The sequence below is a fragment of the Chrysochloris asiatica genome, unplaced genomic scaffold (genome assembly GCF_000296735.1).
Source record: "Chrysochloris asiatica unplaced genomic scaffold, ChrAsi1.0 scaffold00062, whole genome shotgun sequence".
Lineage (NCBI taxonomy): Eukaryota > Metazoa > Chordata > Mammalia > Afrosoricida > Chrysochloridae > Chrysochloris > Chrysochloris asiatica.
In genome coordinates this window covers 8,078,249-8,101,563 of record NW_006408580.1, presented here as the reverse complement: position 1 = coordinate 8,101,563, position 23,315 = coordinate 8,078,249, and the positions used below count along the sequence as shown (strand labels likewise).

Genomic DNA, 23,315 nt, shown 5'->3' with positions numbered 1-23,315 from the left:
AAAATGGAGGAAAATGCAAAACTGAATTTCAGATTCTCATGGACTATCTGAAACCATGGAGACTAGGTAAATCACTGAAGCTATTGTTCTAAGATAATCTTTAAACTTTAAATCAAGAAGAATCCCTAGACTCTTCTGAAATCCAAACAACAGTTTAGCTTAACTTGTACAAAATGTCTAACTTGGGCATTATGCTCTTTTAAGAACTATTTATATGGCATCAAATTGACTATAGTAACTTCAAAGATGAGACAGGAACCTTAGAGGGCAGTGAGTTTATGTTAATGGAGGAGGAACGTCTGGGAAAAGGAAGGTAAGAATGGTTGAACAACTCGAAAATATGTGATCAATGTCATTGAATTGTACATGTAGAAACTGATCAGTTGGTGTATCTTTTGCTGTATATATTTGCAACAAAATCAAAGTGTATTTTTTTTTAATTAAAACATCTAAAGACATATATATCACGACAGAAGTGATTGATTACCTCTTTTTTGTTTTAGGGGCAGGCAGTTCTATGACTGAGCAGTAGACAGGTAAGATTTTAACTTTTATCTATATTATGCACATTTTTACAATTAAAATTGTTTATGTATTACTTGTAATACAAAGGACATAAAACTGAAATGTCCAAATGAATGGATTTTAAGGCACTGCAGTGTTGGCTTTGTTGAGATGAATTGTTTGTTGGATTGGATCCAGATTTATACAAAATGATTCATGGTCTTTTTCGGTATGTTAAGACATATGCTGTTAGCTGCTGTTGTTAGATACTGTTGAGTTGTCCCTCAACTCATGATAACCTGACCCCATGCACAATGGAGTGACCCCATGCACACTACCCTGTCCTGCAACACCTCCATGATCAATTGTTGATCAGATCATTGTGATCAACAGGGTTTTCACTGGTTTATTTTAAGAAACAGATTGTCAAGCCTTTCTTTCTTGTCTTAGTCTGGAAGCTCTGCAGAAACCTGTTCAACATCATAGTAACATATAGAGATGACTCTCATTTGAAGCTTACCAAATGCTAAAATACAGAGATCTATCTTCAGGGACACCCAAATCCATGATAGATGCCCAACTGAACCCAGATCATTTGATTTCATTTATTCAGACAGCATTTTGATATACTTTGGGAGATAAGGAATACACAATACCATGCTTTGTGCTGTTTTGCATGCATGTATTAGAAAGGAATTGAAGAAGCCAACAAGTCCATGTATAGATTTTCCTTTTATCACCACCCTCACTCTTCTTGCATCTGTCAAGCCTGCAAGCTCCTATGCTGAATTTTTTTCTAGGGCTCCTCCAAGTCAGCCTTCCCACTGCAACCCACCTCTTCACAAATTGTATAGGCTTCAGTTGTCTTCTCTTTTCTTCATTTGTCTATTCTCTTTTTGTATTCTAGAAATGTGTTGAAAATGCCTTTTCTGATAATGACCCCCATTCATATTTTCTATTGTTATAGATTCATCTTTTTTTCAATAGTTTTCTATTTTTAATGGTATTTCTTCAGAGCCAATAGAAAAGCATAGGTACTCATCTATCATCTTTAACCAAAGAGGGTTTTAAGAGTGCTTTGGGAATGCTGAAAAGAAAAAAAAAATTCTTTTGATTACTCCTATCCTGAGGCAATGCTTCTTTTTTGGTCAAAACTAGTATACATCCTATACGATTTTTAATATTTCTCTGTAAAGGGCAAAACTAAACCTTAAAGATCATCTATAAAGGTTTGTGTCTCTGTGCCTATGTATGTATGATTGGAGGCTTACCAAGAACCAGCCTTCTTACAAATAGGGTTTTGCTTGCAGAAAATGTCTTAAAATATAAATAAATAAATAAACAAGTAAATGAGACTAGAAAGCACTTTGAACTATGAGTTTGGGGGTAGAGTGTGGATAGAGGTTGGTTTAAAGCAGGGAAAGAAAATAATGGTCTTGTACAGAAACAATGTTATCCTGAACTTGGGTTACAGGTATGGCAAGTCTGTAAAGGGCTGTTATTGTTGTTGTGAAATGCCGTCGAGTTGGTTCTGACCCATAGTGACCCTGTATAAGGTTTCCGAGGAGTGACTGGTGGATTTGAACCACTGACCTTGCTGTTCAAACTGACCTTGCAATCCAGCACATTATCCTGCAGTGCCAAATACCCTAGATTTGGGTATAAGGATACATGGGAGGAACTCACAAGGAGAAAAGTTAGGTCCTTTCGGATTCTATTAACATCTTGGCAGAATTAGTTCTTATCAAAACACCTTCTCTTCTCCATGTTTCCTGCTGGCCAGTGATAAACATGGTGTGCTAGTCTTCCTTCCATTCTATTTACATGTCCTGGCATCCTTGATCTAGAAATGTCCTTATTACAATCATCCTAAACCAGTACATGGATATATAGTCACTCCCTGTCTGAATGGTTATTTAAGCTTCAATTCTGACCATCACTTCTTTATCAGATCCAGGGAAGAAACAGCTCTATTTGCAATTAAAATCTCATTTCCAAGTCAAACCAGACTATTTTTTATGAAGTCAAAGAATTCTTCAAGATTTTGCAGGTCCCTTCTGGGCAAAGAGATGAAATATTTTACCTTCTGGTTTTGGTCTGAGAAGTCAATGTAAATCCTCGCTGCTACATTTCATAGATTGCTAGAATTTTAGAAGTAAAAAGATACTTCCAGTGCTTGTTTCACAGATGCAGCAACTGAGCCCCAGAGACATTGTCCCAAGGTCAAACATTCAGTTTATCCAAATATTCAAGTTTTCTCCATAATAATCAGAATGGTACTACTACCAGTCAAACTTCTATAGCTACTAAGTGCCAAGTTTATATTTACCCTTATAACAGCTCCAAGAGGTTGGCACTACTGTTGTCATCCCCATTTGACAGATACTAAAGATAAGGCTGAGAAAATTTAAGTAACCTGCCCAAGGTTATGCTGCTATAGTAACTTGCAGACATAAGATTTAAAAACCAAGCAATCTGGCTCCAGAATCAATATGTACCACTACACCATTCTGTCTCTCTATATCGGGGGATGTTGTTGTTGTTGTTAAGTACTGTGGAGTTGGTTCCGAGGCTGTAAATCTTTACGGGAGCAGAACGCCTCATCTTTCTCCCGCGGAACCGATGATAGTTTCGAACTGCTGACCTTGAGGTTCGCAGCCCGATTCGTAACTACTACGCTACCAGAGGGAGCCTTTTTTTTTCTGTCAAGGGCCACTTGGATATTTATGTCATCATTTGTGGGCCATATAATATTATCAACTTAAAAATTAGCCTGCTATATTTGGATGGCTGGATATATTTGTATGGCTGGAACTGTGGTTGCCTTGGCAGGGCCAGACCAAATGATTTCGTGGGCCTAATATGGAGCTCTAGTGGTTACAAATCGGGCTGCGAGCCGCAAGATTGGCAGTTCGAAACTACCATCGGTTCTGCGGGAGAAAGATGAGGCGGTCTGCTCCCGTAAAGATTTACAGCCTCGGAAACCCAGTGTAGAGTCGCTATGAGTCAGAACCGACTCCACGGCACATAACAACAACAACAATATGGCCTATGGGCTGGATGTTCCCCATCCCTGCTCTACATGGCGAAGCCCTCATTTCACAGGTTGGTTTTAAAATGAGCCTCTTCTCAATAATTTCCTCATGATAAATAGTACAAATCATACTCTAAGCATAGAACTACTTCACCTGAGGCTTTGTCAATGATAAATTGGGCAGGAAACCCAAAAAACTTGGGTAAGAAAATGATGCCAAAAAGCAAAAGAATTCTGTTACCATCAAGTCAATTCTGACTCATAATGACCTTTTAGGACAGAATAGAAATGCCTTGTGGGGTTTTCTTTATAGGACAAGACAGTTATGTCTTTGTCCCATGGAGCAGCTGGCAAGTTTGAATGTTTAACCTTTCAGTTAGCAGATAAATGCTTAACCATTGTGCTACCAAGACTCCTAAGAAAATGATAGAAGTTAGGAAGACTTTCCATTTTAAACCAGATGCAAGTTGCAGAGAAATACTGGAGCACAGCTGGGACATTGCCATTGGAAAATGAAATAATAAAACATGAATTACCTAGACTTGCAAAAGCTTTTTGTATTCTCTTTTCCTCACTAGGCATTTTTCCAGTAGCTCTTACAAAAGCAGGTCATGTCTTCTGCTGCACTTTCAGACTCTGTACATACTAATATAAACTAGAACTGAAAAACATTAATCACTATAAAACCTTGCCTTGCAGGCCTAAATGAAAAATGTGGCTTCAGCTCTCTTTGTAACTGTGGGCCAGTGCAAAAACCTTGTGATTATGAGACCATTCAGTTCACCCTTGTAAGAGAAGCTAGTCCCTGAAACCTTAAAACACCAGCTGTATCAGCTGAGTCTTGCTGCATAACAAATTACCCCGGTACTCTCTGACTTCAATCAATAAGTTACTATTTTTCTTGGTCCTGTGTGTTGGCATGGTTGGTTCTTTGGCTGGTCTTGCTGGGAATCACTCACACAGATTTATTCAGTGAGAGCAGGGGGTGGGGTCTGAGTTCTGCTAGAACAGCTGGGAGACTGGACCTCTCTTTCCATGTTTTATTTTGTTGGTTTTTGTTTTTTTTTCATCCCAGGCTTCCTCACAGCATGCATGCCTCAGGTTTCCAAGAGAACAAAAAACAACAGCTGTAAGATCTCATAGTTTGCACCATATCACTTCTGTCACGTTCTATTGGTTCAAGCATGTTTTAAGACCAGTCCTCATCCAATGTTAGATGGAATTGTATAAGTCCAAGTATGATTCATTGGGTATTATTTTGTAGCAATCTATCAATCAAGCTTTACTAAACCAAACTAAACTTTCTTTTCTGTGACTGGCAAGGGTAACAGCATTGCTAGCCAGAGGAGAAATAAGCATTCACTACTAAGATTCCTTCACCAAGAACGCCACTATGCAAAGAAAAATGTAAGCCTTGTATGGTCATTTATTGAATCTTTCCTTATTATGAATGATTCTCATGACATCTAAGTGAGTCTGACATCATCATGGCTATAGTGGGTAGGCCAGTGTAGATTTCATCCAAGGATGCAGTTTCCGAATTAAAGTTGGCTCTGGTAGCTTAGTGGGTTACGAGTTAGTCTGCTTACCACAATGTCAGCAGTTCAAATTACCAGCTGCTCCGCAGAGTAAGATGAGACTCAGAAACCCTAAACATCGTCATTATGAGTTGGAACCAACTTCAAAGTACTTAACAGCAAGGGCTGAGAGGAGTGAAGAGAGAATGCAGTGCTGGCCCAGGGGCTGTCATACTCTAAATACTGTGTTAACATCATAAATACCCACACAGAGAAGAGGGAGGAGATTACTGCAAGTGTATTAATTAAAGCTTTGTTTTCTCCAACAGCAAAGATAGAAACAACCTTTATTGATAGATGATTGCCCCTCCTTCTTTACTCAGGTATTCTTTTTTTTTTTTTATGTTTTATTGTGAATTATGTGATAGTTTACATGGAAGAACATTAGTTTTACATTCATCCTATCTTATATTGTTTTATTGCCATGGTTACTAATCCCCTCCATGCATCATCAAGCAACCACACACAGGGTATATCCTACAAGCCTGCCCCCCCTCCCCCATCATAAGCACACAGCCCCTCTCCCCAGCTGCTCCATCTCTCCACCTCATTGTCTCTGCCTCCATCTCTGGCATCACTGCTTCTCTGGGTAGGGTCCAGCTCTCCGCTCTTCTCCCTTAATGGTCCCAGGGACTTCCGCTCCTAGACTGCAAAGTTAATCACTCCCCTCCTTGCTACAAAACGTCTACCTTTACATTTCCAACCCTCACAATCAGTCCTGATAACAATTATTCACTATTGTTAAGGTGTTCTTATAAGGAAGGGACATAGCAAGAAATGTGTGCGTGTGCGTGTGTGTGTGCGTGTGTGTGTGTATGTAAGAAGAAGGCATGCAGATGTAAGAGATCTTCTGGAACAGATGATTCAAAAAGGATGATTCAAAAAGATCTAACTATTAAGTGCTTGGCTGCTAACTGAAAATTGGACAATTTGAAGCCACCCAGAGGCTTCCCAGGTGAAAGACTTATGATCTGCCCTGTAAAGATGACAGCCTAGAAACCTGTATAGAACAGGTCCCAGTCTGTCACATGGCATCCCTGTGAGTCAGAAGCTACTCAACAGGAACAACAACAACAGAAGATAATCTTAACATTTTACCCTGAAAAACACTAAGCTTCTATTTTTTTTTTAAATAGGTTTTTATTGTGAGGTTTACATGGGAGAACATCAGCTTTACTCTCATCCTATTGTATTTTGTTTCATTGCAATGATTACAATCCCCTCCATGCAGCATCATACAACCTCAAAGGGTACACCACACAGGCCTGCCCCTCCCCGCCCTCCAGCCACCAGCACACAGTCCTTCTCCCTCCCTGAGTCCAGTGTACCCAGCCACTCCATCTGTCCACGTCATCTTCTCTGTCTCCATCCCTGTAGTCACTGCCTCTCTGGGTAGGCGTTCTTCTCACTTGATGGTCCCAGGGACCTCTGCTCCTGGGCTGCAAAATCAATCACTCTCCTCCTTTTGTCAAAAAAACATCTACTTCTATATTTCCTACCTTTACAGTCAGACCTGATGGTGATTATTCACCACTGTACCACAGGAGTCTTATCCCCAATTCCTTTCACCAGCCAGGTCGCAATGAATTGGAAATCATTCCCCCACCCTGTCTAGAACTAGACTCCATCTTGAAAGCTTATAAGTGAGTCACATTTTGCCTTTATAGGCCCCCCATTTTGGGTAGTGAATGTCTATGTTGCCCATCCCTTTCAACCCTGTGTACCGAGAGGGTGGGAGTGATCCTTGCTGTAAAGATTTGTTCCCTTGTTGAGCTACTACGTCTGTAACTATAGGTAAAGTTCATCAAATTGTGGTAGGTAACTCTTTTTTTTCCCTCCTCTTCTTTCTTCTTCTAGTGGAGTTCTGATCATCTAGCCATTGAAGCCAGGTCAAGTGGGTACTATCTGCAAGTATGGGTGTTCTTTTGCATCTCCCCTCACTTCCTATCAGCTGGACACTTCACTCTCTGCTCTAGTCCTCTGTGGCCATGTCACTGCCTCTGGACCCAGGAGTACCTGGGTCTTGCCATACTGCTGGCCATCCAGGTCTCTACGCAGGTTCACGGGGGTCTATTGAATGTGGTTGGGTTTAGCTCGCAACTTCATTGTAGTTTTTTCCTCTTCTTCCCTTATCGGTGATCAGCGTGGTCACCATCCAGACCACATGCCTGCTCATGTATTCCCCTTGACTCAGTCTTAGAAGGGGGCTTGCTCTGAGGGGCCCTGACCACTTACCTTGATGGCTCTTGGGCAAACAGCTTACTTGTTTTTGTAGTAATCAATCAGACTGCTGTTACTGTTTCGGATTTTTCCTGCTGGTCTTTCTTTCACGAAGTATCTTCTGTTCTTCTAGACGCTCTAGACTGGTCTACTCATCCTTTCCAGTGGACATTTCCTACCTCAGTCGGTTCTGGATGGGGTTCTGGATTCCACCTATGGTCTTGTGCAACGTAAAGGCTCCACAGGAAGCCTCTTTCACTGGGCAACTTCTAGCCCCCTTTAAGGTATTCCAATCAGTTATAGGCTGAAGACGAATTTACAAGCTTTCTATAGTGATGATTCTGGCTATTCCTTTCTCCCCTCCTCAAATGTCTATTTCACAATGGTAGGCAAGGGAAACTAAGATTCAAAAGACAGCCAAGGATCTTAATTAACACTATTCCCTCTTTTACTGCTTAAAACCATGCCTCAATCCCTGTGTTCCAAGGTTGTGCATACCTCATCATTTACCTCTGTTCCACTTAACCTATGTGAACCTGCCTAACAGATTTCCCATCAGCCTTGTTCTTCCATTACCCTCCCCCTTCTTGTGTATTGCACCCCCCCCCACAACTGCACCCAAGCTATCCTGTGTCTATTCCCTACCCTGTGCTCTATCTTCCCTTCCCTCCCTCCCCTCCTCTCATTCCTTACATCCTAATGATCAGCAAATATATATATAATTTTTTCCCCTTTTAGTGTGGGTTCTTTTTCATACTCTTTTACAATAATGGTGACTGACTAATTTCACTCAGCATAACATCCTCAAGGCTCATCCATGTTATGTGGTGGCTTGCAGCTTCCTTGTTGTTCTTCAAGGGGGCATAGTATTCCATTGTGTGTATGTACCAAAGTTTGTTTATCCATTCTTCCAATGATGAGCACTTAGGCTGTCTCCATCTTTTTGCTATTGTAAATAATGCTGCTATGAACATTGGTGTGCATATATCTACTCATGTTATGGCTCATATTTCTTGTGGGTAAATACCAAGTAGAGGGATTGATGGATCATAAGGTATTTCTATTTCCATCCTTCTGAGGAAGAGCCATATTGTTTTCCAAAGAGGCTGGACCATTTTGCAATCCCACCAGCAATGCAGCAGCATCCCAGTCTCTCCACATCCTCTCAAGGATTTATTGTGCTCTACTTTTTTTATCTTTGCTGTTATAGTTGTGTGAGATGATATTTCATTGTTGTTTTGATTTGCATCTCTCTAATGGCTAGTGATCATGAACATTTCTTCATATGCTGTTGGCTGCCCAGATCTCTTCCTTAGTGAAGTGTCTGTTCATGTCCTGTGTCCATTTTTTAATTGGGTTATTTGTCTTTTTCTTATAGAGGTGTTGCAGTTTCCTATATATTTTAGAAATGAGTCCCTTGTCTAATGTGTCGTTGCAAAAGATTTTTTCCCATTCTGTGGGCTCCCTTTTTACTCTTTTGGTGAAGTATTTTTATGACATAAATTTTTAATTTTTATATGTCCCACTCATCTATTTTGTCTATTTTGTTTGTGTACTTTTCAAAATATTTGGTAGTCTGTGTATGCCCTGAATTAGAGCCCTCACATTTGTCCCTATTTTTTCATTGATGACTTTCATAATTTTGGGATTCACATTTAGGTCTTTAATCCATGCTGAGTAGGTTTTGGTATAGGACGTGAGCTAAAGGTCTTGTTTCAATCTTTTGCATATCGCTGCCAGCACCATCTGTTAAAGAGACTATCTCCTCCCCATGCAATATACCTAGGCACTTTGTCGAAAAGCAGTTGGCTGTATGTGGCTGGGTTAATTACTCGATTCTCAATTCTGTTCCATTGATCAATGTGTCTTTCATTGTACCTGTACCAGGCTGTTTTGACCACTGTAGCCATGTAGTAAATTTGAAATCAGGAGTGAGAGGCCTCCAACCTTGTTCTTCTTCTTAAGCAGTGCTTTGCTTATCCTGGTTCTCCTTCCTTTCCATATAAAGTTTGTAATTGTCTTTTCCATCTCTTTGAAGAATGTTGTTGGAATCTGGACTGGGATTGCATTATATGTGTAAATTGCTTTGGGCACTATTGACATTTTCACGATGTTGAATCTTCCATCCAGAAACATGGTATGTTTTTCCATTTCTGTACGTCTCTTTTGGTTTCTTGTAGTAGTGTTTTGTAATTTTCTTTGTATAAATCCTTTGTTTTTCTGGTTACATTTATTCCTAAATATTTCATCCTTTGGGTGGCTATTATAAATTATATTTCTATCCTAATGTCTTTTTCAGCACTATCATTGTTGCTATAGAGTAATCCAACTGACTTTTGGATGTTGATCTTATACCCTGCCATTTTGGTGAATCTTACAATGAGGTCTAGTAGCTTTTAAACTTAGTCTTTGGGGTTTTCTATGTATAGGATCATATCGTCTGCAAATAGAGAGAGGTTTATTTCATCTTTGCCAATTTGGATGCCTTTAATTTCCCTATCTTGCCATATAGCTCTGGCTAATACTTCCTAAACAATATTGAAAAGGAGTGATGACAAAGGGCATCCTTGTCTGATTCCTGTTTGCAGAGGGAAGGCTTTCAGTTTCTCTCCGTTGAGAGTAATGTAAGCTGTTGGGTTTGTCTGTATGCTCCTGATTATTTTGAGGAGTTTCCCTTCAATTCTTACTTTGTTGAGTGTTTTTATCAGGAATGGATGTTGGATTTTGTCAAATGCCTTTTCTGCATCAATAGATATGATCATGTGGTTCTTTTCCTTTTTCTTATTCATGTGGTGGATTACATTGATTGTTTTTCTAATGTTGAGCCATCCTTGAATCCCTTTTATGAAACCTACTTGGTTGTGATGTATTATTTTTTTGATGTGCTGCTGGATTCTGTTGGCTATGATTTTGTTGAAAATTTTTGCATCTATGTTCATGGGGATACTGGTCTGTAGTTTTCTTTCTTAGTGATGCCCTTCCCTGTTTTGGGGATGTGGGTTATGCTTGCTTCATAAAAAGTGTTAGAAAGTTTTCTGTCCTCTTCTATATTGTGGAATAATTTGAGTAGAATTGGTAACAGCTCTTCCCTGAATGTTTGGTAGAACTCACCAGTGAAGCCGTCTGGGCCTGGACTTCTTTTAGTTGGGATTTTTTTGATGACCTGATCAATTTATTCTTTTGTTATGGGTTTGTTCGAGTTTTTCACTTCACTCTATGTCAAGTTTTGGTAGGTCATGTTTTTCTAAAAATGCATCCATCTCTTTTAAGTTTTTGAATTTGTGGGAGTACAACTCTTCATAGTATTCTGTTATCCTTTTGATTTCATTTTGGTTCCATTGTGACATCGCCCATGTGGTTTCTAATGCGAGTTATTTGTGTCTTCTCCCTCTTTTTTTTGGTTAGGCTTGCCAATGGTTTCTCAATTTAATTAATCCTTTCAAAGAACCAGCTTCTTGTCCTGTTGATTCTTTCTATAGTTTTTCTGTTTTCCATCTCATTTATTTCTGCTCTTCATTTCTTTTCTTTTGGTCGCTGTAGGTTCCCTCTGTTGGTCAGTTTCTAATTGTTGGAGATGTTGTGTTAATGTGTTAATTTTTGTTCTTTCTTCCTTTTGGATGTGTGCATTTATCACAATAAATTATCCTCTCAGTACTGCTTTCGCCGTGTCCCAGAGATTTTGGTATGTTGTGTTTTCATTCTCGTTTGTTTCTAGGAACTTTATGAATTCGCATTTAATTTCTTCATTTACCCAGTTGCTTTTAAGCAGGGTGTTGTTCAGTTAGCATGTATTTGACTTTATTTCCTTAGTCTTCTTGTTGTTGATTTCTAGTTTTATAGCATTGTGGTCTGAAAAGATGCTCTGTAATATTTTGATATTTGTAAATTTATGGAAGCTTGCTTTGTGACCTAACACATGGTCGATTCTGGAGAATGTTCCATGTGCACTGGAGAAGAAAGTATATTGTGTTGATGTTGGGTTGAATGCTTTGTACATGTCTATGAGGTCAATTTTGTTGATTGTGCTGTGTAATTCCTCTGTGACTATGTTGAGTTTCTTTCTGGTTATTCTGTCCCTTTTTGAAAGTGGTGTATTACAATCTCATGATATAATTGTAGATTTATTTATTTCTTTCTTCAGTCCTAGTAAGGTTTGCTTCATATTTCTTGGTGCTTTTTCACTGGGAGCATAGATATTTATTATGGTTATGTCATCTTGCTCAATTGACCCTTTTTTTTTATCATGAGGTAGTTTCCTTCTTTATCTCTTATGCTGGTTTTTGTCTTAAAGTTTACTTTATCAGAGATTAGAATTGCCAATCCTGCTTGTTTATTGTTGTAGTTAGCTTGGTATATTTTTCCATCCTTTAACTTTTAGTCTGTTTTTGTCTTTGTGTCTAAGGTGTGTCTCTTGCAGGCAGCATATTGAAGGGTCTTGTTTTCTTATCCAATCTGCCATTCTCTGTCTCTTCACTGGTGCATTCAATCCATTGACACTCAATGTAATTATCGATAGGTATGAATTAATTGCTGCCATTATATTAATTTTTTGGTAGTGCTGTTCATTGCTTTGTTCTGTATGCCTTCTTTTTCTGACTTTGTGTTTTGTGTGCTATTTCTTGTCGTTTTCTTCTTGGTTTTCATGTTTGCTTGTTCTGCTTGCAGTTAAAGATGACCATTTTCATGGTCAGTTGTGATGTATTAACTTTCTTTGGGATTACCTTATAGTCTATTAACTTTTCTCTCCATTTAAGACAATCTATTGTATCCTGTAATCTACCTGATATCCTCACCACCTGGATCTCTGTTCCTACATTTATCCCTTCTTTGACATTGATATTGTTTTGATTTTCAGTTGACCTCTCAGCTCCTTTGAATTCATTGTTTTAGTTTGTTCTGTTCTGAACTCTGCTATCTGAGTTCCAGGTGGTGTTCCCACCCCTGTCAATCTCTGGTTGTTGTCTGTTCTTGTTGGTTTTCAGTCCATAGAACTCCCTTTAGGGTGTTTTGAAGTGCTGGATTGGTTTTGATAAAATCTCTTAGATTCTGTTTATCCTGAATGTTTTGATTGCACCGTCATATTTGATAATTTTATTGGATAGGCAATTTTGGTTGGCAGTTTTTTTTTTTTTTAGGGTTTTTTATATGTCGCCCCACTGCCTTCTTGCCTGCATGATTTGTGCTGAATAGTTAGAGCTTAATCTGATTTTCTTGCCTTTGTAAGTGACACTTCTCTTCTCCCTGGCCACTTTTAGAATTCTCTCCTTGTCTTTGATTTTGGAGAGCTTGATTATTATATGTCTTGGTGATTTTCTTTTGGGGTCTATCCTTCCTGGGGTACATTTGGCTTCTTGAATTCTTATCTTCTCATCTTTCAAGATGCTAGGGAAATTTTCTTACAGAAGCTCTGTGGACTCTCCTCTGTGGAGTTCTCTGATTCTTCCTGTTCCGGGATTGCCAATAATTCTTAAGTTTTTCCTCTTCATGTTATCCAGCATGAATCTTAGACTCTCTTCATAATTTTTTATCCTTTTTACTGCTTGCTCTTCTGTCTTAGCAGTATTGAGAAATTTGTCTTCCAGCTGGCTAGCTCTGTTTTCCATGTCTTCTATTCTGCTCCTTTCCCCTTTTAGTGCATTGTCCATTTGTGATATTTTATTATTAATCATCTGGACCTCTTTTTGCTGGTTTTGGAATTGTTTCCATTGCTGTATCAATCTTGTTTGGTTGCTCTTTTAGTACTTTCCTGACTACTTCCTTGTTTTCCTTTACCCCTTTTTGGAGCATTTGAATTTGTTTCCATATCATTCTTCTGAATTCTTTCTCAGGCAAATCAAAAACCTGCTCTTCCTCTTCTGGGGAGCCTTTGTCTTTTTCCAGCACATTTGTCTCGTCACTCTTTTCTGTTTTTGGACATGTTTTGAGATCATTTGTTGTGTTTGTCATTTCCAGTAGTTATGTGATTTTTTTTAATGCTTAAATGGATGTTTGTTGTTGTGTTATTAAGCTTACTGTGTGTCTCCTGGTGAATATGATCAGGAGATTGGTTTCCTTTTTTGCATGTAATGCTTAGTAGCTGTTATTGGCTCTTGTCTCAATGGTGGAATATTATAGGGTATGCTTGTAGGTTGCTTATATGGCCATGATTGCTGTCTCTTCTTGGGTAATGTAGGGAGAAAAAGCTCCCACCTCCAGGAAAAATGTGTGATTAAAAGGACCAATAGCAGAAGCAATATAAAAGCAGAGACAAAAACCACCACGTCATAAGTAGCCACCAAGCTCCTTCTTTCTGTACTGTGGGAAAACCGTGGGGTCAGCACTGGACTTTTTTTTTTTTTTTGGTGGGGGTGCGCACCCACCCACCTGAAGGCGTCCGGGCTGGGCAAAGAAGGCCCGACAGAGAAGAGGAGGAAAAAATGTATAGACTCTCCCACGCCTCTTTTTGCAAATGTCTTTGCCACTGGCTTTTAGCGCCAGTTTCCTGTGCGGGTCTGGCTGTAGCCCTGCCCTCTGAACTCTGCCCGGGCGGGGTGGCCACCAAGGGAGTCCTGTGTCCAGAGATTCCTAACTCACAGTATTTTCCTTTATATTGTGATATTTTCACTTGCTTGTGCTGACGTCCTGGACCTTATGGTAGATCCAGAGCTCTGGTGGTGTTCTGTGAGCACAGCTTCTGTGGGTTTTCAATCCTTCCCCCATGGAGCCTTTCCTACCTAGCTGTCTCTGCTGCCAAAACCAGAAGTCAAATTAAGGTTCTATTTTTGTAGAAAAAAAAATCAACAAGATAGCCATTTGAGTATTATGAATTGATATAATGAGGAAAGGCTTCTTTCACTTAATGACACAAATACTGGCTATCCACAAAGAAGTGGGACAAGTTTTGTCAAAGTCTAGTCACAAGGCCATTTCTGCTACATTTCTTGGTGGCATCTACATTCGAGAATGCCAAAGATTAAGGTATCTCATACTGTTGTAGTTAAGTGCTGTTGAGTCAGTTCTGATTCAATGAGTCTGTATAGGCTTCCCAAGGAATGGTTGGTGGGTTTGTACTTCCAGTCTTGTGGTTAACAGTTCAGTGCTTATCCTACAGAACTGCACTTATCCTACAGTACTGCAGGTATCTCATACTACTCCAAGTGGTTATTTGGCATTTTTTATAGGGACTTAGGAGCTCTGGTAGCTGATTTTCTACCAGTGGTTATGAGTCAGGCTGCTAATCCCAAGGTCAGCAGTTCGAAATTACCAACCTTCCCTTGGAGAAAGATGAGGCTTTCTGCTCCCGTAAAGATTTACAGCCTCGGAAACCCTATACAGGGTCGCTATGAGTCGGAACCGACTCCACGGCACACTACTACCACCAGGTATCTCTTAAGTCCCTATAAAAATGCTGAATAACCACTTGGAGTAGGTCTTTACACATCTCCTCTGAATGGAAGCTTCATGAATGTTGAGGGTGGGGGCACTTATGTGGTAGAAAATATTAAATATAAATTTGATATAAATTATCTTGTTAGTCAATACATCCAAGGTTAGTCTGTAAACACAGAGGTGGCTCTGACCTGATAAATAAATCTGTAGGTCCATTGTTCCTGATTTTATGCATATCAACAATCCATCTAATGCAATCAACATACTCAGGTATGTGGCAAGGTAAGAGTTTTTACATTGTTTCAACATGCTTAGAATAGTAACATTTGGTAGTACACAGGTTAAGGGTGAAGAGAAAGGGAAAGGAAACATTCTTGGGAAAAAATATGAAAATGCATCTATTCAACCACCTAGATCCTACATGATTCAAAATATAATATCTAAGTTATTGGGGGGCACACATGGCTAAAAATTCAATTACTTGCCAAAAGGCTGGCAGTTCAAATCCAACCAGAGTCACCACAGGAAATAGGCTGGGTTATCTGCTTCTGAAAGGTCACAGCCTTGAAAACCCTATGAAGGACAGTTCTCCTCTTTATACACAGGGCTTCCATGAGTGAAAATTAAGATAGCAACTAAAAGATAATAATTTTATTGTTGAATTAAACTATAGTCGTTTACTGTGTTGCAATGATGAATTAGAAACCCATTTGATGAAGTTATCCTGTGATTCGCTACCACATTTATTACTTTGAATATGTTGGAACTAAAGACTATATGGGTTAAATAAAAAAGGACTACTTTCATTATCTTGTAAAGATGTGATTATTGTTACTCTTTCCCTAGACTGTGATCTCAGAAACCAAGTCCCACTGTTAACAACTTTGCACTTTACACTTAATATATATACACATATACACAAATATAATAATATATATATATACATATGCACATATAACTGTATATATATACACATATATATTTGTTAAGTGCTAAGTTGTTAAGAGCAGTCAAGTTGGCTCAGACTCATTCTCCTGCGGAGCAGCAGGTGGGCTCAAACTATTGACTTGTGGTTCACAGTCCAGGGTTTATCTTCTAGAGCCATTGTATATATATATATGTTGTTGTTAAGTGCCTCCGAGTTGGTTCTGACTTCTTGTTACATGGAAACAAACGTGTGGCATGAACCCATTCCTCCTAGAGCACTCTACTTAGCTGGGTTCAACAATCTGTTGCAATGGCCACTCAGAATTCGGACACCACACACAGTTATGGAATTTTTCGGGAAGTTCAAAGGGAACAATTCTGAGTCAGAAATACTCAGTGCACAGTTGTTCCAGTCAGGACAGCCTCTCCTCAGCTGTGCCCATAGGCAGGCCTTTCTCTGCCCAGTCAATGGTACAGAGCTCATTTAGGGCTGCTGATAAATGCTCACAGTGCACAACACTCCACCATAAACCTCAGTTATAAGGCACTCACATCTAGCTCTGTGGGTCAGCAAATCTATCTCCCCCATGTAAATGCCTAGAGGCACCCCATTTTGCATGCAATCCTTCTGCCCAAGTCACTCCTCATTGCTTGCTCAGTGGGCTGGGAACACCACAGCTGGCTCTGTCTCAGGCTCCGGTTTTTGGTTCTGTGGCTACTGCGCTACACTCTGCTGACATCACAGCTTTCTGTCCCTGAGTCAAGAAGGTTCAATGTGCAGGGATCTCAGGCCTTAAGAATGTCCTCTACTGCCAGCTCTTTGTTCTTGATGGGAGTGAGATCCTCCTTCCTGCTTCTGAGATGGCTCATTTTAAATCCATGCTAGACTTTCAAGGTTTCACAATTTACGCTCATGTGGTGCTATGGGTTAATGCGCTGGACTGCAAGATCAGTTTGAACTGCAAGGTCGATGGTTCAAACCACCAACTGTCCCTCAGAAACCCTACACAGGGTCTGTATGAGTCAGAACTGACTTGATGGCACTTAACAACAACAACAGTAACATAGCCACTGCTGAATCGTGTCATCCTTTCAGTGTCTTCTCCCATCTTCTCTCATCCAGATCCAGCATGGTAGAAATGTTGTTTGATGGAAGTTACAGACATGGCTAGAATAGACATTAGATAATTCACTAAACCACAGAAACCATTCAGTATCTACTTGTTCTGTTCAAACGATCGCCTGAAATACCTATTCCTTGCAATGTTATCCATAGTTTGTTATGATTCACAGTCAAACACATGTGTATGTGTGCAGTATATATCTATATGAGGAGCTCTGGTAGTGTAGTGGTTACGAATCGGGCTGTGAACGCAAGGTAAGCAGTTTGAAACTACCAGCTGTTCCGCGGGAGAAAGATGAGGCTTTCTGCTCCCATAAAGATTTACAGCCTCAGAAACCCTGTACAGGGTCGCTATGAGTCAGATCCAACTTCACAACACATAACAACAACAACATATATCTATATATCTATATGTTTGTTGTTAGTAAGTGCTGTTGAGTCTATTCCAACTCATAATGACCCAGTACAAAATTTCCGAGGAGCAGCTTGTAGTTTTGAACTACTGGCCTTTTGATTCACAGTCTAGTGCTTATCCTACAGCACCAACCAGGAGTACATAATACATATATGTATGTGTGTGCATGTATGTATGTATATATATATATGCATGTATCAACACATCAATGTAAAGAACACAAAAATCTTCACCACTGAACCAATAAACAATATCCATATAAATGTTGTGCATATGGTCACCGTAAGTTGTTACCAATTCAATGGCACTTAACAACAACATCAAATTTCCAACAACCTTCTTTGTAGAAATTGAATAGTCAATCCTCAAATTCATATGGAATTGCAGGGGATTTCAAAATGTACTACAAAGCTACTATAATCCAAATAGTAAGGTACTGTAATCAAGATATATATACCAGTGGAGTAAAACTGAGAACCCAGAAACAAGCCCAATATATCTATGACTACTTGATTTTTGACAAGGATGCCAAATCTATTCAATAGGGTTCAATCAAGGGAGGAAAGACTAGACTCTGCAATAAATTGTTCTGAGGCAAATACATCTCCACAAGCAAAAGAATAAAGTTGAACCACACCATACATCATATACAAAAATTAGCTCATAATGGATCAAAATCTAAATATAAGAATGAAATCCATAAAGCTCTTAGAGGAAAACATAAGGGGAAGCTTCAGAACATAGTTTTTGAAAATAGATTCTTAGACAAAACACCAAACGCAAGAGCAAAAAAAGACAAAAGAGATAAAATGGACTTCATGGCTCAACGTTTAACCTAACAATATACAAGGCTAAGTTATATATATAAGAGGTGAACAATAACATCCAGGAGGTACTCCCTTCTTAGACCAATCAATTATACAAGCTCATTTACCTAGGGACAAAGCTCAGGCAGGAATAGATAGAAAAGTAGTATGAATGGAAATCATAAGCACAGGGAGGAAGTGGAAAGATTTAGAATGATTATTTGACAACAACATATCTGACAAAGGAGTTATCTTAAAAAATGTATAGAAAAGTTCAACACCTTAACAACAAAAAGAAACAATCCAATTTTTAAAATGTTGAGAAGACATGAAAAGACACTTCAGCAAAGAAGACATCCAGGCAGTCAACAACACATGAAAAAATGCTCATAATCATTAGTCATTGTTGTTGTTGTTGTTAAGTGCCATCAAGTTGGTTCTGACCCATAGTAACCCAGTATAGGATTTCTGAGGAGTGGCTGGTGGGTTTGAATCACCAATCTTGTGCTTCAAACTGACCTTGCACTCCAGGTAGCATTATCCTGCAGGGCTAAACCAGCCATTAGAAAAATATAATCAAACCAACAACGAGATAATATTTCACCTAGCCATGATATCAAAGTTCAACAAGACAGAAAAGAAGAAATACTGGTGAGGGTCTGGCGAGATTAGACCTTCCATACACTGCTGGTGGCATTGCCAAATGAAACAATCATTACAGAAAATGTAAGAAAATTCCTTAAAAAGTTAGCAATAGAAACACCATTTGATTCAACAATCCCATTACTAGGTATATATCCTAAAGAAATAAAAGCCAGGACACCAACACATATATGCAAACCCGTGTCCATTATAACATTATTCCCGATAACAAAGAGATGGAAACAATCTACATCATCAATGGATGAATGGATAAACATTATGGTATATTCACACAATGTAACATTAAAGAATAACAAAGAATCCACGAAACACCTCAAAACATGCATGAAACTGGAGGAATTTATGTTTAGTGAAATAAATTAATCCAAAGAGGACAACTATTGCAAGAGTCCACTATTAGAAGAAATCAATGAAAGGTATGTACTCAGAAAAAAAAAAAAAAACCCACAAAATTCTTTTATGGCTACCAGGGAAGGGAGGGGAAGGAAAATCAATAACTATATAATGTTGTTGTTAAGTGCCATCTAGTTGGTTCTGAATCACAGTGACCCTGTATAGGGTTTGAACCAACCTTGTAGTTAGCAGTCCAGTGATTATCTTACACAAAGACATCTATGAATTTGAGTGAAGGTAAGGAAATATCTAATAAGGGGTGAACAACACAATATCACTAAAACAAAAATACAGAGGGATGAACAAGAGTTAAAGACAACAAATGTAAATATTACGTACATGTTGCTGTTTTGACTGATTGTGACCCAGTGCACAACAGAACAAAGCACTGCCCTGTCCTATGCCATCCTCACAATTGTTATTTTTGAGGCCATGATTGCTGCTACTGCATCAATCCATCTCATTGGGGGGTCTTCCTTTTTTTGCTGACTTTACCAACATGATAACCTTCTCCAGGGACTGGTCCCTCCTGATAATATGTCTGATGTATAAGAGATGAACTCTGGCCATCCTGGCTTCTAAGGAGCATTCTGGCTAAACTATTTCCAAGACTTTGCATAATTCTTTTGGCAGTCTATGGCACTTTTAATAGTCTCCAATACCATCGTTCAAATGCATGGATTCTTCTAAGTTCTTCCTTATTCATTGTCTAACTTTCACATGAATATGTGGCTTGGAGCAGGTACAACTTAGTCCTCAAAGTGACGTCTTTGTTCAGGCAGTCGAGCTGGGCCACTGGCGTCTTGGTGCCGGGTTGGCCCACGTCCCACACCTTCTCACACAGCCCTTGCCGCCGGTGTACACGTGCTGCGTGGAGCAGCTGATGGTGACAGCGCAGACCACCTCACCATGCGCCAGTGTGTGCAGCTGCCGCGCGTGCTGCGGGATGCCAGCGCTCACCAGGGCATCTTAGGGGAAGGACACCGGCTGCATCTGCCCATCGGCAGACAAGTGGAAGGAATAGGCCGGTTTTCCTCCAGGGATACTGGGCAGGGAGGATGAGATGGATGATCCTCGGAGATGTGGGTGGGATTCCAATGTCATCATGGGGGAACGTCCGTACATGACAGAGCCGCTGATCTGAGGGGACAGGTAGAGGCTGACGTAGGAGCTGGGTACCGACAGATTCCCACTGAGGGCACTGTGAGAGCCCAGACTGAAGGATGTGGTAAAAGGGCTGGACAGGGTGAGGAGGCTCCTCTGAACAATGCTGTCTGTGGAAGGCGTTGGCTTGGCCGCCAGCTGTTGGAGGTAACGCATCCCGGGGTGGGGAGCAGTCACAAGACTTGGAGGCAGGGGTGTTGGCAGGAAGGTCTCCTTGGTTCTGGGCAGTGGTGAGCCAAGACTGGAAGCCAAGGAGGCCGGGCTGTCTACAAGCTGTTGGTGGGCAGGGATGCAGATTGGCGCCTTTCCACACGAGGTGGTCGCTGGGCTGGGGGGTTCTGATGGTTGGTCCTCATCCACCACCAGGTTGTAACCATTCTTGTCTTCTTCTTCACTCTCCTCCTCCATCACTTTTGTCCCACAGGCCAGTTAGCCTCTCACACGTGTCCGTCTCCTCTATTTGTCTGGCCTTCCATGCCCACAGTCTTGGTCTTTTGCAGCAGATTTGCCTAATGCAATATGTCTTTTGATTTCTTAACTACTGCTTCCATGAATGTTGATTGTGGATCCAAGAAAAATGAAGTCTTTGACAACTTTAGTCTTTTATCCATTTATAATGATGTTATTTATTGGTCTAGTTGTGAGGCATTTTGTTTTCTTTACATTGAAGTACAATCCATACTGAAGACTGTAACCTTTGATCTTCATCAGTAAGTATTGTAAGTCCTCTTCATTTGCATCAAGTTAAATTGTATCATCTGTATATTGCAGGTTGTTAATGAGTCTTCATCCAATCCTGATGCCATGTTCTTCATATAATCCAGCTTCTAGAATTATTTGCCCAACATACAGATTTAATAAGTCTGATGAAAGGATAAAACTCTGGTGCACACCTCTCCTGATTTTAAACTATACAGTAACCTCTTGTTCTATATACAGGTTCCTCATGAGTACAATTAAGTGTTCTGGAATATCCATAATTCCTAGACCTTGGTTTGACCCACACGGGCAAAAAACTTTGCATAGTCAATTAAGCACAAGTAAACATTTTTCTAATATTTTCTACCTTCAGGCAAGATCCATCTGACATCAGTAATGATATCCCTAGTTCCATGTCCTCTTCTGAGTTAGGCTTGAATTTCTGGCAGTTCCTCGTCAATGTGCAGCTGAAACTATTTTTTAATTTTCTTCAGCAAAATTTTACTTGCATGTGATATTAATGATACTGTTTTATGATTTCCACAGTCCATTGGGTCACCTCTTTGGAAAGGCATAAATATGGATCTCTTCCAATCAGTTGGCCAGGTACTTGTCTTCCAAATTTCTTGGGATAAGTGAGCACCTCCGGTGCTGCATCAGTTTGCTGAAAGATTTCCATTTGTTTTCTGTTAACGTCTAGAGCCTTGTTTTCTGCCAATGCCTTCAGGGCAGCTTGGACTTTTTCAAAACTTCAGTACCATCAGTTCTTAATCATAACCAATTCTTTTAGGTACAATGAGTCTGTGTATTCTTTCATTTTTGCATCAGTCAATATTTTGCCTATTTTGCTGTTGTTGTTATTGTTCCGACTCATAGCTACCCTGTGTAGGGTTTCCAAGGAGTAGCTGGTGGGTTTGAGCTGCTGACCTTGTAACTCAAAGTCCAGTGCTGATCCTACGGCGCCACATCAGGAGTCCATTTTGCCCATAAAATCCTTGAAGTTTTTCTTCATTCTTTCTGAAAAATGCTGAATGTATTCTTCCTTTTTGGTTTTCTAACACCAGGTCTTTGCACATTTCATTACTTTGTCTTCTCAATCTGCCCTTCAAATTTTTCTTTTCAACTCTTTTACTTCAGTTCTCCCCTTTATTTTAGATTCTTTATACTCAAAAGAAAGTTTCAAATGCTCTTCTGACATCCACTTTTATATTTTTCTTTTCTTTTCAATGACCTTTTACTTTCTGCCTATATGATCTTCTTGATGTCATCCCACAAGTCTTCTGATTTTCAGTCATTAGTGTCTAATGCATCTAATCTGTTCTTGGCATGGTCTCTAAACTCAGGTGGAGTATATTTAAGGTCAAAATTTGGCTCTTGGGGAATTGTTTTAATTTTCCTCAGCTCCAACTTTAGCTTGCTTGTAAGAAAATTGATGGTCTGTTCCACAGTCTGCTTCTGGCTTGTTTTGACTGATGATACTGAGCTTCTCCACTGTCTTTTGTCAGATATAGTGTATTTGATTCCTGTGCATTCCATCTGGTAAGGTCCACATGTACACTCACCTTTTATGTTTTTGAAAAAAGGTATTTGCAATAAATATATAGTTGGTCTTACAAAACTCTATCTTGTTATTTCTAGCACTATTTCGGTCACTAAGGTCGTATTTTCCAACTACTGATCCTTTGTGTTGTTTCAAACTTTTGCATTCCAATCACTAGTAATTATCAATGCATCTTGGATCGATTTCAGATTGAAGAAGTCAGTAGAATTCTTTAATTTCATCATTACTCGTTATAATGGTTGGTGCATACATTTGAATAATACTGATATTAAGTGGTCTTCCTTGAATGTGTCTGGATATTATTCTATCACAGTCTGCACTGGACTTCAAGATAGATCTTGAAATGTTCTTTTTTATGATGAATGCAACGTGATCCCTCTTCAGTGTGTCATTCATGGCATAGTCAACAATATGTGTATCTGATTCAAAATGGCCAATACCGGCTCATTTCAGCTGACTAATTCCTAAGGTATCACTTTTTATGTGTTCCATTTCATTTTTGACAACTTCTAATTTTCCTAGGTTCATTCTTTGTACATTCCTTGTTCTATTATTAACATGTTCTGTTTGAAGCTGTTTCTTCTCATTCTGGGTTGTGCCACATCAGCAAATGAAGGCCCTGAGAGCTTTGCTCCATTTACATTATTATAGCTTACTCTGTTTTGAGGCAGCAGCACTTCTCCAGTCTCTATATTTGGAGTGCTTTACACCATGTGAGGCTCATCTTTTGGCACTACATCTGCAATGCTTCACTGCTATTGATAAGGTTTTCCATAGCTAACCATTCAGAAATAGTCTGCCTTTCCTTATTCCTAGTCCATTTTAGACTAAGAAATCTGACTCTGCTGAAACCTATCCAAT

The 23,315-nt window shown here is 39.6% G+C and overlaps 1 pseudogene; it reads right to left on the bottom strand.

Annotated features, from left to right (window-relative positions):
* Positions 1-19,804: 19,804 nt before the first annotated feature.
* On the bottom strand, positions 19,805-20,602 carry LOC102814446 (annotated as a pseudogene).
* Positions 20,603-23,315: the final 2,713 nt, after the last annotated feature.